At 48.7% G+C, this 8,463-nt stretch overlaps 2 non-coding genes and 1 pseudogene across 2 annotated transcripts; 2 read left to right on the forward strand and 1 right to left on the reverse strand.

The window, feature by feature from the left end:
• The window catches only part of LOC112124918, a 377,084-nt pseudogene that overhangs the window by 197,444 nt on the left and 171,177 nt on the right, over positions 1-8,463 (forward strand).
• TRNAT-AGU lies at positions 339-412 on the forward strand. Its single transcript has one exon. It is a non-coding gene; the product is annotated as a tRNA-Thr (tRNA).
• TRNAV-AAC lies at positions 6,091-6,162 on the reverse strand. Its single transcript has one exon. It is a non-coding gene; the product is annotated as a tRNA-Val (tRNA).

Below are 8,463 nucleotides of genomic sequence, written 5' to 3' on the forward strand. Positions count from 1 at the left end.
GGGTGCTGGAGTCCTGAGCTGGCAGGGAAAACAGAAGCAGGGGTAGTCTTGGCACATCGGGTGGCAGCTCCCAAGGGGGTTTCTGTGATCCAACACGTCACAGTGAGGTTACTGCAACTGAAATGCAGAGCACTAACCACTATACGATCACAGTGACTGGTGGGAGAAGCACATGTTAGAAGCCCTCTGTCAACTCAGCTATGATTTTCTGTGCACACAGAGCCAGACACCTCAAGGTCTGCAAGCCTTGAGGGAAATGGGGAATGTCTGTACTTTGGAATTTGCAGGCATTGTCCTGGACTATCAAGTGGAACAGTTGAAAGCAGTTTCTTGAGGCAGGCACTATGGCATAGCTGGCTAAAGCACCTGTCTAGTAAACAGGAGATACTGGGTTCAACTCCCAGTGGTGCCTTGGTCTCCTTATGGCTTTTGGTCTCCTCCGCTCACATTTTCCTATGCCTTTCTAGGAAACAGAAGAGACCTCCCTTGGCAATCCAAGTAGTTGCTTGCTAAGGAAAAGGCTTCTTTAGAGAGAAGCATTGGAAAGAATCAAATCACAAGCCTGGAGTTGATGAAAACGCTGCTGTGACTGGCATTGGCCAGGCGGTTGCTTTGACTGCAATTGCTGCAACACAAGAGCCTGTGCCACACGTCCTTGTGATTTGCTGGGGATGTCTATGCACAGAGATCCTTATAGGCAATACTCTTCTGTCACCTTCCTTTTGATTGTCATTAATGAAAAATGGACCAATTGGGAGAAAAGTCCCAGAAAAGTACTGTGGCTAAGCTGGCCAAAGCACCTGCCAGGTAAAGTGGAGTTAGGGATGCAGCATCCAGTGGTGCCTTGCCAAATGTGTCTGCTCTTCCCACCTTTTGGTCAATCTTTTGAGGAAACAGAGAAGACTGCCTTTGCCTAGCAATGCAAATGCTTGCAAAAGAAACCGGTCGTTTTTTCTGACAAGTGTCAGAACGAGGCACCTAAGAAAGGTGGAGACAAGGAAAAGGTAACCGTAACTCAACTTGCATCCATGGCTCTTGCGACAGAGGATGTGGAAAAAGCTAATGTCCTCAATGCTTTTTTTGCCTCTGTCTTCACAAACAAGGTCAGCTCCCAGACTGCTGGACTGGGCAGCACAGTATGGGGAGGAGGTGACCAGCCCTCTGTGGAGAAAGAAGTGGTTCGGGACTATTTAGAAAAGCTGGATGAGCACAAATCCATGGGGCAGGATGCGCTACATCCAAGGGTGCTAAAGGAGTTGGCGGATGTGATTGCAGAGCCATTGGCCATTATCTTTGAAAACTCTGGGCGATCAGGGGAGGTCCTGGATGACTGGAAAAAGGCTAATGTAGTGCCCATCTTTAAAAAAGGGAAGAAGGAGGATCTGGGAAACTACAGGCCAGCCTCACCTCAGTCCCTGGAAAAATCATGGAGCAGGTCCTCAAGGAATCAATTCTGAAGCACTTAGAGGCGAGGAAAGTGATCAGGAACAGTCAGCATGGATTCACCAAGGGCAAGTCATGCCTGACTAACCTAATTGCCTTCTATGAGGAGATAACTGGGTCTGTGGATGAGGGGAAAGCAGTGGATGTATTATTCCTTGACTTTAGCAAAGCTTTTGATACGGTCTCCCACAGTATTCTTGCCAGCAAGTTAAAGAAGTATGGGCTGGATGAATGGACTATAAGGTGGATAGAAAGCTGGCTAGATCGTCGGGCTCAATGGGTAGTGATCAATGGCTCCATGTCTAGTTGGCAGCCGGTATCAAGCGGAGTGCCCCAAGGGTCAGTCCTGGGGCCGGTTTTGTTTAATATCTTCATTAATGATCTGGAGGATGGCATGGACTGCACTCTCAGCAAGTTTGCAGATGACACTAAAGTGGGAGGAGTGGTAGATACGCTGGAGAGTAGGGATAGGACACAGAGGGACCTAGACAAATTAGAGGATTGGGCAAAAAGAAACCTGATGAGGTTCAACAAGGACAAGTGCAGAGTCCTGCACTTAGGATGGAAGAATCCCAGGCACCGCTACAGACTAGGGACCGAATGGCTAGGCAGCAGTTCTGCAGAAAAGGACCTAGGGATGTCAGTGGACGAGAAGCTGGATATGAGTCGACAGGGTGCCCTTGTTGCCAAGAAGGCTAACAGCATTTTGGGCTGTATAAGTAGGGGCATTGCCAGCAGATCGAGGGATGAGATCATTCCCCTCTATTCGACATTGGTGAGGCCTCATCTGGAATACTGTGTCCAGTTTTGGGCCCCACACTACAAGAAGGATGTGGAAAAATTGGAAAGAGTCCAGCGGAGGGCAACAAAAATGATTAGGGGGCTGGAGCACATGACTTATGAGGAAAGGCTGAGGGAACTGGGATTGTTTAGTCTGCAGAAGAGAAGAATGAGGAGGGATTTAATAGCTGCTTTCAACTCCCTGAAAGGGGGTTCCAAAGAGGATGGATCTAGACTGTTCTCAGTGGTAGCAGATGACAGAACAAGGAGTAATAGTCTCAAGTTGCAGTGCGGGAGGGTTAGGTTGAAATTAGGAAAAAGTTTTTCACTAGGAGGGTGGTGAAGCACTGGAATGGGTTCCTTAGAGGTTTTTAAGGTCAGGCTTGAGGAAGCCCTGGCTGGGATGATTTAGTTGGGGTTGGTCCTGCTTTGAGCAGGGGGTTGGACTAGATGACCTCCTGAGGTCCCTTCCAACCCTTATATTCTATGAGGCCACAACGCAGCGCACTAAGCACTGTATGACCACAGCTGCTGACAGAAGGGTCTTTTCCAAAGGCATTTTCACTAGCAGGGTCCTCTCTGTGCACAGAATTCCTCACAGTTTGATGTCTGCAGGCACTGGAGATCACTATTTTGGCATCTCTCTCTCTCTCTGTCTCAGTGAACATCCGCTGTGGTTGTTGAAAGTCTGTGATGGGATCTACGGGATGCAACCTGAACAGTGGGACCCCTGAGCCCTTTGTCCCACCGCCTGGACTCCCTCTCACACTGTGATGTTGTGACAAGCTGAGAATCTCTGGCACATATAGCACTTACACAGACATCCACAGGTAGGGACACATCCTATTGAGTTACATGAATGCTTCTCCCAGCCACTCATAAAACTAATGATAGAGAGCCTCCCGCCAATTCCTCCCAGCTCTGCAGCCTTGCCCCCCTGGATTATACCATCTTGCCCTAGTCAGAAGCCTGATCAGTGTGAGTTTATTATGCAGAGTCCACCCCTCCCTCGTTGTGAATAGTACATGAACCAGCCTTGTAATGGAGCTGAGATTTCCCAAGAACTTCAAGCAAAATACACTAGTTTAAATACAGCATAAAATAGATTTATTAACTACAGAAAGATGGATTTTTAAGGATTATAAATGGTAGCCATAAGAGATCAGAGTAAGTTACCATAGAAATAAAAGATAAATGCACAATCTAAACTTTACACCTTATTACACTAGACAGTACTTAGGTCAAGCAATTGTCTCACACCACTAGATATTACCCTCCTTAATACATAGAATTCCCCCTGAAACCTGGATTACTGTCCTCAGATGACCTTCATTTTCTCGGGATTCCTGCTGCTTCCAGTGTAGGTGCAGGAGGAGAAAGGCAAAAACATGATGCCACAGTCTCATATTTTATATTCTTAGTTCAAGTGTCTAGAAGACACTTGCCCAGACATGTCTGGGGGGCTTTGCTGAGTCACTAGGTTGGGGAATCCTCCTGCTGTGGTCTTGTGTAACTGAGTCATAGACTTGAGCAGTCCCCATAGTGTTGTGTTTGGGCATCTGTCATTGAATTGCAAATCCCTTAATTACAACTTCTCTGCTGACTCATGGTTGTTGAACACCCTCCTCAGCAGGGGTCCTTTGTGTGTCACTAGCAAACTTATAGCATATTTCAGTAACAACCATACAGCAAAATGCATAACTTCATACACCCTAATGCTGTACATATTTGGACAGAATGACGGATTTCAGCAGATCATGACTTTTCATATGATAACGTACATGGAATGCTTTGTATGAAATATCACAGCCATATATGAATGATGAATATGTGGGCTACAGGGGCTATTTTGAGGTACATCATGTCACAAAAGCCTCTAGAGACTGGCCTTTGGGAAGAGCTGGCTGAAGAGCCTTCCTAGTAACTGAGAGATCCTGGCTTGGCCTGCCAGTTTGTCCTTGCTGAATGAACCTTGTCTGTTGGGCTCCCTTTTTTGTATTTCTTTCTCATAAATAGAAAGAAGTTCTTGGCCAACACTTGTAAGTGCTGGTTGAAGACACAGAGTCCAGGTCTACACTACGACTTTAATTCGGATTTAGCTGCGTTAATCCGAATTAACCCTTCACCCGTCCACACTACAGAGCCAGTTAATTCGAATTAAAGGGCACTTAAAATCAATTTCTGTACTCCACCTCGACGAGCGGAGTAGCGCCTAAATCGATTTTGTTAATTCGAATTAGGGTTAGTGTGGCCGCACACCACCGAATTACTGTGTTTAAATTAACGGGGTAGTGTGGCCGCACACCACCAAATTAATGTGGTTAAAAACCGAATTAATGTGCTTAGTGTGGCCGCGCACAATCGAATTTATACAACCTGTTTCCCAAATTCGAATTATCTAAATTCGGATTAATCCCGTAGTGTAGACATACCCAGAGAGCCTCTGCACTGGGGCAGGAGGTTGGGGTGTGGGAGGAGGTCAGGGGGGTGGTGCTTACCTGAGGCAGTGTGCCTTCCAAAGTGCCCAGCACAAGCTCTGCTCCAGCAGTGGCTCCTAGATGGGGGGATCGGTGGGGGCCCGCTGTGGAGTTTGCACTCAGGGCGGGGGCAGCACGTGGAGATGCCCTCCCCCCGCAGGCCACTTCCAGGAGTGGTGCGGCATGGAGGGAGGGGGCAGAGGGGGCAGGGAGCTGCCTTAGCGCTGCTAGCACGTCTCCACCTGTCGCTTAGGGGGGCAGCGGGTCTCCGTGGGCTGCCTGGGGCGGGGGCAGTACCAGAGGGGGCTCGGGCCACTCCTTTGCCCCCTCTCGCTGGGTTCCCGGCTCATCTTATTGGCTGACAGGGATTTTAGGGTGCAGGAGTGCAGGGAGTGGGAAAGGCAAAACTCTGCGGCCGCCTACCCCACATGCAGGGACTTGGCTTGACCTGCTAGCCCCACGGACTAAGTCACCAGGCCTCCAGCTTGCCCCCATTGGATGCAAGTTGTTGATCTGGTGGCCAGAATTTTTTACAGTAAGGATTTCCCCCCAACAGTACCCCACAGGGGATCAGGGTCATCTCCAGCACAGGCCACACAGGAAGGCTTAATGCTTGAGCTGCAACACATGCTGGGCAGCCTTAAAGCTTGGTTCCCCAAGGCAGGAGAGAAGAAGACACAGCCCCCGGAGGGGCAGGCTGGGGCTTCCTGGATCCCAGTAGCTCACAGCCAGCCCAACCCCTGCCTCCAAAGCCATCAATCATGCCCCTGGGTTGGCCACAAAGGAGCAGCCATTCTCGCTGCCTCACAGGTGGCAGGAAGGCTCTCAAGACCATCACCACACACCCAGCTTGGCCAGAAAGGAGTGCTGGCGCACACCCACTCAGACTCAGCTTTGCTTGTTTTCCTTCCACCCAGAACCCCTCTTCTCCTGGACTGCAAGTAGCCACCCCTGGGAAGCCAAGAGGCAGGCACAGGATTCTACCTCCTGGCAGCCAACTGCACCTCCCCAGGCTTTAGCAGAACGAATGGTGGCGCTCTACTAACCCCTCTTAGCTGCATCGCTTCTTCCCTGCCTTCCTCAGCTTGACTGTCCTCTTTTGCCCCATTCCTGCCTTACTTCCTCCTTTGGCAAGTCACGCAAAGGAGGCTGCAGGAAGTGACGGCCTCCATAGGCCAACCTCCAAGTGCAGAGGAGGCCAAGCAAAAAGCCTCCAAAAGGTGACACACCTAACTCCTCTAGGTTTATCAGGCTGATGCTGGGGAGTTTTCTCAGCTTATTTCACCACCCTCCATCATGTGGGGGTTGGGGTTATCTCAGGAACAGGCCAGTGGCAGAAGGAGGAGCGCCTTCCTGGACAGCTAGGGCAGCTGGGTAAAGGAAGCCACTATGTTTCTGCCCAGTTTTGAACCAGGGACCTTTGCGAGTTAGGTAAATGTGATAACCACTACACTACAGAAACTCCAGTCCTCAAATTCCATCCATTTGGGTGGTGCTCGCCCTGACACACCGATGGGCAAAACTGGAGAAAGTGGCATCAGCCCTTCGATGGGTCAGCTGGAAGAGAAGAGGACAGTAGCCTGCACTCAGGAAGTCATTCTTACATCGCCCTTGTGACGCCAGCTTGAACAAGAGCTTCTTTTTCCTCCCCTTGCTGAGAAAGAGCAAGAGAAAGAAAGCTCAAGTGGGCCAACGGGGTGCAGAAGCCCATGCTGTTTTTTCCTGCAGTGGAGCCTGAAATGAGGAACTCGTATTGGGTAAAGGTGCCACTGCACTTCAAGAAAACAGCCCACCCCGGAACAAAGAGGGATGAAAGAGCATGCCAAAACCTGGCAGTGAACCTCTAAATCTTCAGTCGAACACTCTCCCAACTCAGCTACTTCAGCAACTACAGGAATGGCTTTTGGCCTGCTGCTTCTTACCTTGAAGCTTAGTCTCAATAAAACATACAGGTCTGTCGCATCTTATGCGCATTTAACATGCGCAATTTCAGCTTTACTCGGTCGGCAAAAACAAAACAAAAACAAAAAAAAGAGAAAAAATAACAATTTTAATACTGTACCTGTAATGCAGGCTAGTCCGCCCGCCATTACACTCAATGTAATTTTGACTATACGCGATTTTCGCTTTACGCGCTGACTGCGGAACGTAACCCCAGCGTAAGATGTGACAGACCTGTATCTCCAATCAATGATGGCCAATGCAAGACTCACATCACTTGCTATTTTATCACTTGAAAATGTCAGTGGCCAGGCTTTGGATCTCTCTAATGCTGCGCTTCAGTTGAAGAGGGGAAAGGTGAGTTAAGCGACCTTTGAACTAAAGGACTAGGATTAACATTCTAATGCTGTCTCTTACTGTAACTCTATTTAATACTGGTCCACCCTGTATTGGTGACAGTTTGATTTCTAGATATTAGTACATTTCAAGTATCAGAGGGGTAGCCGTGTTAGTCTGAATCTGTAAAAAGCAACAGAGGGTCCTGTGGCACCTTTGAGACTAACAGAAGTATTGGGAGCATAAGCTTTCGTGGGTAAGAACCTCACTTCTTCAGATGCAAGTAATGGAAATCTCCAGAGGCAGGTATAAATCAGTGTGGAGATAACGAGGTTAGTTCAATCAGGGAGGGTGAGGTGCTCTGCTAGCAGTTGAGGTGTGAACACCAAGGGAGGAGAAACTGCTTGTGTAGTTGGATAGCCATTCACAGTCTTTGTTTAATCCTGATCTGATGGTGTCAAATTTGCAAATGAACTGGAGCTCAGCAGTTTCAATTTGGAGTCTGGTCCTGAAGTTTTTTTGCTGTAAGATGGCTACCTTTACATCTGCTATTGTGTGGCCAGGGAGGTTGAAGTGTTCTCCTACAGGTTTTTGTATATTGCCATTCCTAATATCTGACTTGTGTCCATTTATCCTCTTGCGTAGTGACTGTCCAGTTTGGCCAATGTACATAGCAGAGGGGCATTGCTGGCACATGATGGCATATATAACATTGGTGGATGTGCAGCTGAATGAGCTGGTGATGTTGTAGCTGATCTGATTAGGTCCTGTGATGGTGTTGCTGGTGTAGATATGTGGGCAGAGTTGGCCTCGAGGTTTGTTGCATGGGTTGGTTCCTGAGCTAGAGTTGTTATGGTGCGGTGCATGGTTGCTGGTGAGAATATGCTTAAGGTTGGCGGGTTGTCTGTGGGCGAGGACTGGCCTGCCTCCCAAGGTCTGTGAAAGTGAGAGATCATTGTCCAGGATGGGTTGTAGAACACTGATGATGCGTTGGAGAGGTTTAAGCTGAGGACTGTAGGTGATGGCCAGTGGAGTTCTGTTGGTTTCTTTTTTGGGCCTGTCTTGTAGCAGAAGGCTTCTGGGTACACGTATGGCTCTGTTGATTTGTTTCTTTATTTCCTTGTGTGGGTATCGTAGTTTTGAGAATGCTTGGTGAAGATCTTGTAGGTGTTGGTCTCTGTCTGAGGGGTTGGAGCAGATGCGGTTGTACCTCAGCGCTTGGCTGTAGACGATGGATTGTGTGGTGTGTCCGGGGTGGAAGCTGGAGGCATGAAGGTAGGTGTAGTGGTCAGTGGGTTTTCGGTATAGGGTGGTGTTAACATGGCCATCGCTTATTTGTACTGTGGTGTCTAGGAAGTGGACCTCCCATGTAGATGGTCCAGGCTGAGGTTGATGGTGGGGTGGAAGCTGTTGAAATCATGGTGGAATTCTTCCAGGGTCTCCTTCCCATGGGTCCAGATGATGAAGATGTCATCAATGTAGTGTA

Source organism: Terrapene carolina, unplaced genomic scaffold, assembly GCF_002925995.2.
Source record: "Terrapene carolina triunguis isolate 2854851 unplaced genomic scaffold, T_m_triunguis-2.0 Scaffold751, whole genome shotgun sequence".
NCBI classification, from domain to species: domain Eukaryota; kingdom Metazoa; phylum Chordata; order Testudines; family Emydidae; genus Terrapene; species Terrapene triunguis.